The 8,086-nt window shown below is 32.6% G+C and overlaps 1 pseudogene; it reads right to left on the bottom strand.

The window, feature by feature from the left end:
- Positions 1 to 5,621: 5,621 nt before the first annotated feature.
- On the bottom strand, positions 5,622 to 5,740 carry LOC111744528 (annotated as a pseudogene).
- Between the last annotated feature and the right edge of the window lie 2,346 nt (positions 5,741 to 8,086).

The following is an 8,086-nucleotide window of genomic DNA, read 5'->3' as shown; positions in this document are numbered from 1 at the left end:
AGAAAACTAAAATAAATGTTGAAAATAGGAAGCATAGAAGCAATGCCAAGCTGAATGAAAGGAAACGGGGAGATAGCAAATGGAAATAAACTCTTGTGTCTGCACTTTGGTGTCAAAGTCCTTCCTATATTTATCATATTGAAGAAAAGCATGAAATGTATTTATTTAGACAATATATATTTGGTAAAGGTGAATGCAGCACATTTTAAAATCAACAATTCTGTTGATTTCAAGTTAAATTTGGTCTGTCTTTTTAAGAACAATGTAAATGTTAACTAATATGTTTTTAAGTAATAGGCAATAGAAGAGAAAACCCAGTGATGAATAGAGTACAATATTGAAGACTATTTTTTATTAAAAAAAAGCATTGATTTGTTATTATAGGATTATGATTATGCCCAAACTTCTCTAAGAGACTTTAAAACTATATATCTTTCCAATAAAAAGAATTAACAAAAGTGTTATTATGTTTGCAATGCATTTCAAAGGTGGAAATAATGTTCTATTGATTATAAAATCCTATACAAAGTAATTCTGATTAATATAAATAAACCGATTATTTGGGATAAGGGACTAATTTTGAGGTGATAATCACAGCATGGTCATTAAATCATTTTAATGCTAGTCACCAAGTGTTTACTCATCATTGACTGGGTAGAAAACACAGAACCAGAAGCTGTGGGGCACTGCAAAAAGACCAGAGTAAGGTACAGTTTTTCCCCTCAAAGACTTTTTTGACTATGAAATACTTATGATTATAAAAAGAGGCAGAATATGTTGAATGCACTAAGAGAGGTGTACGAAAATTTTTGATGGATTCTGGCACAAGAGGCACTAATTTTCCACTGAAAGATCAGAAAAGGTTTTTGGATGAGATGCCATTTGGATAGACTTTGAATAGTGTGTTGGGCAGGACATGGAGTTGCAGAAAACCTGTTTGCGAAAGACTGCATTTAGAAATCCTAGACAGTTTTCTAGCAATAATAATTAGTATTGGTGGAATCTCTTCACTCTACTAAGTTTATACTCCACTCCAACATGAATCTTGTCAGATCCAACTGTGCTCTCTTATCTTTATACAGATTAGTCAAAAAGTTCTGTGCAAGTCGGTTAGAAATTAACCGTGTATTTCTCTTTAATATCCCTATATATTTAAAAGTTTTCTTCCTTCTGGACTTCTTCCATATTAAGTATAAAACAAAGCTATCCCTAATGGCTGTTTTTTACTCTTCTACTTTGTTCTGCCACCTCAATCTACAAACAATTATCATACTAATAGCTATGATTTATTGAGAACATATCATGTGCCAGGTGCTGCCTAGGTACTTTAGATATTTTATCCAGTTTAAACTTCAAAACAATTCTGAAAAATAAGATGTATTTTCTCATTTTACCTGAAACTCAGAGAGCTTGATTATGCACTGAAGTTCACAACACTGGCATATGGTAAACCTTGGATTTGATTCTATTCTGAAGCCTGGCCCACTGAAAGTCATACACTTTCCATTATGCTTTACCATATGTCCCACAGGAATCACAATATTTCTGTTTTTCACATCATCACTTATCAATTCTCTCAAATTAGAAAACTTGAAAATATTCCTATCCCTCTATAAGTCATTAATTCAATCTCTTAAATATCATTTTAATCCTCCTCTCAATCTTACTGTTATAATTCAGATCCTTACCACATCTTTCCTGGGCTTCTATAAAAACCTACCAAGCATTTATCCTGTCCTCAAGATTTTTTTTTCCCTTTAATACATTTTCTCCTTTTCTTCCACAGTCATATTTCCCCCCCAAATCCAAAAGGGATTACAGGCCATTTTAATTTTCTTCATATGTTTTGTAGTTTCTTATGCATCGAACAGGTATTTTTACGGATTCGGAGAAATAATACATGCTTTCAAACAAAGAGGAAGGTCTCTGGAAATACTAAAAACTTTATGTAGAAAAATGACTTTTCCAAATTAGTGCTCGAGAAATATTGATTTGGCAGTAGAGTACAAGAAGGATTGGAAGAAGCAGCAAATGAAGCCACAGAACTTGGCATTCTCTGCTCACTAAACTCTTGTATTTACATGTGGATAAATACAGGGACGATATGTCTCTTATTTGGGATCAGATTAAATTGAGAACACTGAGACTATTGCCCTGAGTGATCCAGTGACTTTCTGGGTCAACTCAGACTAATACTGGTTGCATTACTGCTAAAATTAATGCTGTACACTAGGGAACAGATGTGAGTTTATCATGTGAGTTCAAGAATAGGGACTTTTGATTTCTAATCCAGCCTGATTCCCTGTTTAGCTTTGGAGAATTGAATTGGTAAATCTGCTTGCAGAAATGTGGTTAGTAAATATGCACAGGCCCTGTTTCATTAGTTAATACGTCTGATACTTCCAGTGATTACATTTTTTCACTGCAAACATGTCTCTCTATATAGTTATTGGATTTTTTTCCTCCTTCTTTGGAGTTATCTTAATTATCACCACAAAATCAATTCCATAAATGTATCGATAATGTCAATCTGTTATTACTAAGAAGATCGGATCAGCTAGTTTAATCTATTTATATTTGACAAAGTCTAATTTAGACACTTTAAAAAGTTTCTTCCCCTTTAAGTATTACTTAGTCTCAAGTTCCATGGATCACGCTCACAAGGTCCTTGCTTCCAACTATAATGTAGAGAAGTCCTGCAGAGTTCTGGCTTACTTTTGATAGGATGAAATGTGATATTGTTTTATGATTATGTAAGATATTAAATCAATTAGAAAGTGGTTTTACATTAGTGGCCTTGAGTGCAGTTGGAGAAAATATAAATAGTCAATAATACTCTATTATAGCTTAGCGAAAATGAATTTGGATGTGGATTACCTGGAAACCACGCTAATATATAAAACAATCAGAAGAAACCTTAGGTAACTATTTCTAATTTAAAATATAATAATAATAATTATTATAATTATTATAAACAGGATTTCAGAGTTCATAAGATGACTTATTGTTCTTGGATAAGCATGTTAGGGTATACATCCTAAAGTATGTGTGGAATTTAAGAAAAGGTGAAGTGTGTGGCTACTGAAGAATGCAAATTAATTCAGAGTAGCTCTGCAGATCTCTAGGGGTGGTAATTTAGTCTAATGGGAACTTAATAACTCATATTAAACACATTACTAATATGATGCTTTGCTTACAGTAAATTAGAACCAGTGAGATTATAAATCACTTATTAAAGAAAAAGAGAGTATCTTCTTGAATTGAATTTAAATCTTCTCTTAACTAAGAAACAGCAGGTAGGAAGAATTCTTGTTGTTTCTAAATGAACTCCAATCAAGTTTTGTATTCATGTTAGAACATTAAGTAAACATATTTAATTCAGACAATTTAAAGTAGTGCCTTTCATATAATCGCATAATACTGTAAATATGAACTAGGCACTTTACCAGTTTACAGTGAGCTAACTATACACTGACCTCCATTTCATATTCTTAATGAGCAAGGATCATGTGTATTTAATTCTAAATACTTGGCAACACATTGATCAGAATTCATGCATGATTACTCCTCCTCCTCTTCCTACGACTACCACCACCACCACCACCTATCAAAGTATTCCAAAATTCAAATTCTGCATTAAGCATTGCTTCACAGAAACCTGTAAAATAAAGCATCATTAAGAGATTTTTTTCTTTGCATTATACAAGGTGAAAGGACTAGTTTTCCTAATACCAAGTGTGCATTTTTAGACCTTTTAGACTTTAGTTTCTATCATTACGCTGATTCACAGATATTAGTCTGATGTAGCTGTAAAGTCAGTGAAACATAACTTTACGCTCATCCATTCTTTTATTCATCCATCCATTCATTCATTCATTCATTCACTCATTTATAAAAAGTTACAGAATGCCTACTTTGTGCCAGGCACTGTTCTAAAAACTTGCACAAACAGCAGTGAACTGGACAAAGTTCACATTCTCATGGCTACTTTCTGATGAGGGAAGCAAATAATAAACAAAATAATTAAATTGTTACGTCATTTGGCCTAAATGCCTCAAGGGAAGAGCATGATAAAGAGGAGTGATGAGTGTGGCAGAAGATGGGCTTATTGTTTTATTTAGGTCTTTCATTAAAGGCTTTAGTGATGTGGTACATTATACACATAAATTAGAAGAAAATGAGGGAGTAAACTATGAAAATATCTGGGAGAAAGTCATTCCAGATATAGGGACTGAAAAATTAAAAGCCTTCTGGCTAGAATAAGATGAGTTTGTCTTTTATAATGGGGAGCCATTGGAGACTTGTGAGCAGAGTTATGATCTCCCATATTTTTAAAAGAATTCTGGCTATTATGTGAAGACTATAAGAGGGTGAGGGTAGAGAAAGACAAGAGAGATCAGCTAAGAGGTTATTGCAGTGATCAAGGTGAGAGAGAATAGCTCAGATCAGAGTTGAAGTAATGGATCTGAAGAGAAGTAGTAAGACTCTGGATATATTTTGAAAGTAGAACCAATAGGAATTGCTGGTAGAGCCAATGTGCAAACTGAAAAAAAAAGAAAGTCAGGGATGACTTTAAGCTTTTTGGCCTGAAAAACCTAAAATGATGAAATTGCTGTAACTGAGTTAGGGAAGTCTAGAGGGAAGAGTTAGCACTTGGCGAGACATCAGGAGTTCAATTTTGAACTTGTTAAATTTTAGATACTTAACAGATGACCATGTGGAGACTCAGAGCAGACATGAGTCTCAAATTCTGTGTAGAAGTCAGGGCCAGCAGTATTAATTTGGGAGGTGTCAGTAAATAGATTGTAATTCCCTAAAATATAAAGACTTTCTAAAATTAGGGGAAAACAGCAACCATTCTATAGAAAAATAGGTTAGAGAAATGAAACAGTTTACAGAAAAAGAAATGCAAATGGTTCTTTACTGTATGTGAAGATGCTCAATCTTGTTCAAAATAAGGAAAAGGTAAAATAAAGCTATTAAACTGACAAAAATCCAAAAATTTGACAATATACAATGTTTGCGAGCTTTGTGAAGATCTACTTCGTGGAGAAACATGTTCATTGTTAATTTGCTGGTAGGAATTCAGAATGTTACAACTAATATAGAGGAAAAAAATGGAAATATCTAGCCAAATTGACTTAGAAATCTAGAAATCTAACCCAAAAATATACTGGCAGAAATACCTAACAACATACACACAAAGCATGAATATTCATTGTAAGAATATCTGTGATATCTGTGATAGTGAAATACTTGAAACAACTCAAATGTCCATCAATAGGGAATTGGTTGAAAAAATTATGGTGCATATAATGGAGAGGCATGTAACTGCTGAAAGAGATGAGGAATATCTTTATGTACTGCTGGGGAGCAATCTTCATGGTATATTGTTGAATGAAAAAGGCAAGGAAGAGACAAGTACATAGTGTGCCATTATTCATCTAAGAAAAAAAGGTTATATGACTATATGTATCTATCTGCTTATATATATTTTAAAAACTTGGAGAATAAACCATAAATCAGGTTTTTTTAGTTACTGATGGAGAAAGGTAGGGTAGAAGAGAAAGGGGAATGAGGATAGAAATAGAAATTAAAAGTTATTTTTACTTTTTTTAAAATGTCTATAGCACCTGGTATTTCTAGGTGGTCTCCCTTCCAAGTACTAACCAGGACTGATCCTGCTTAGCTTCCGAGATCAGACAAGATTGGGCACATTCAGGATGGCATGGCTATAGTAAAACTTATTTTTATATTTTAACTCGTATAGAAGAACTAGGATGTTTGATCTGTTCCCTTTATTTATGAGTTTGTTTTGTTTTGTTTACTTTGAAATATGTGAATATTTTATGTAACTATAAAATTAAATTAAATTTAATAACCCCTAAAGTTACTCTAAAATTGGCACTAAAAAATCATTTAAACTCTTTGCAACTAAGTTTCCTAAAAAGCAATTTTAAGAAGTTGAACTGTAAGGTCTTTAAGCAACAGGTTCTTTGACATGTATCAAAGAGTCTTAATACTTAGATTCTTAATAAATAATTAAATGTAGCAAACTGTGTAGAATAACAATAATAATAATTTTTTGGTACTTACTTTGTCAATGGCTCTTTGTTGTGTTTTATACGTATTATCTCATTTACTCCTCATGACTACCATAGAAGGTAAGTACTAATTATTTGATTTAAAAATAAAGAATTTTATTTCTAGGCAGGCTAAGTAACTTACCCTAGGTTACACAACTATTTAAGTGTGCAGCCAGCCAGGATTTGAAACCAGTTCCATAAAGTTTTAATATCTTTTTTTTTTTCTCATGTTGAATGCTGCCTTCTGAAGCTTAATGAATTGTACAGTTTTAAAAGTACATATTTTTGCTGTTTGACTGTACTAGTTAATTCTAATTCTTTCTAAAACAAACAAACAAACAAAAACAAACAAAAAAAAACCGCACTAAAGTTGCATTCTGCCTGAAAACAAAATAATTATTTTGTTCTTTTAAGTAGTAAGGTTAATGTCTGCCAGTAAGAGGAATTAAGATGTTTTCACTTTAATATTATCATGATTTATTTGGTAAATCCCATGTTCTTAGTAAAGTTCTTATAGTTTAAAATATTCTATTAGCACATTTGTAGGAGAAAAACTTTGAAGTTAACAACTGTCATAAAATTATTGACAAAGACAAAATAAAATAATGGTCATTTCACTAATACATCTAAAATGTCCCCTGCCACCCCTAATCCTCTTAGTGATTTTACCCTGTGCTGAAACAGTTATTTTATGCCACCGCTTACTTTTTCCTGACATTCTTTACAGTTTACTATTGTGCCTCTTCAAGGTTTAGTCTTGTTTATTTGTTTATAATTTGTAATTTTAAATCTATTGATGGGACATTCCTGCAAAAGTACTTTGACCAAATCAATTGAGCAGCAAAGCAAATAGTTGTGTCAACTGTTTGCTTGTTCATTCTATAAAAAAAAAAAAAAAAATATCCCACACAACTAATCAATAGAAAGTTGGGAGAAAAATGTAAGAGAAAGCAAGAAATCTGGCATTTTGAAATAGCAATATTTTGCAAACATAGCCAAGGCCACTCACAGACTTATTGAACATGATGTGAACTGATACACATGTGGGTTCCTATACTGGCTATCAATCCTACTGAGAAAGCAGTTGGTGTGTATACTCTGTGTGACACAGTATTTTAATCATTACATTCTGACAGTTTCTACTTTGCCTTTAGAGAGTGTGTGTGTGGTGAAAAGAACTCTGGAGCAGGGGTTAGATCTAGCTCTCCTTCTATATTATATGCTTTGAAGTAAGTCACTTGACCTTTGGCTTTGTATTTTCACCTATAAAATGAGGGATTAGACTGGAAGTCCGTAAGATTCCATCGGGTCTAATTTCTGTGACCATGGCCTATCTTTTCAGGGCAGGTTAAGAGTAAGATGCTGATTAAAATTTTAATTATTATAACACTATTATTTATTAAATGAAGATTAAACAATGCACCCCAAATCCTAAATAGGCTCGTTAGTGAAAGTTTTAAAACTTTTTCTAGGTGATTTAATAAACTACTGTACGCAGTGATTTTGGATTTTGTTAGAGATCTTATTATAGAGGATTACCTTTCATCTTTTTAGCTGAATTCATTAACTGAGAGTAAATCCTTTAAGTATTATTAACTAAGTGGTTAATCTTCTGAGAAACCTGGTGCTTTTAAGGCAGCAGGGAAGATTTCTCCATTTTGATGCAGAGATATGGACAAATGTTGACACAAAACACAGTGTTGCCTTAATATCTGTACACGGTTATAGGTATTTGAGAGTACTTTGTGCTAAATTAAATGTATTATGTTTTAATCACATTTAAATAATTTAATTTTAAACTACTCTTGAAAAACCAAATGCTGCTGTTTTCCTTTCCTGTTCTGTAAGAGACTACTGTTGATTAGGTCCAAATGAAATGGGGGATTAAGTTACATTTATTACAAACATGTCAGGAAGGTCAGGTTTTAGTCTCTCTAGATTCAAATATACTGACAAATCAGAACAAAAAGCACCTTTCGCATCCAACAGAGTGTCCCTAA

The sequence above is a fragment of the Pteropus vampyrus genome, unplaced genomic scaffold, assembly GCF_000151845.1.
Source record: "Pteropus vampyrus isolate Shadow unplaced genomic scaffold, Pvam_2.0 Scaffold136, whole genome shotgun sequence".
Classification (NCBI taxonomy): domain Eukaryota; kingdom Metazoa; phylum Chordata; class Mammalia; order Chiroptera; family Pteropodidae; genus Pteropus; species Pteropus vampyrus.
This window is presented reverse-complemented; position numbering and strand designations above follow the sequence as displayed.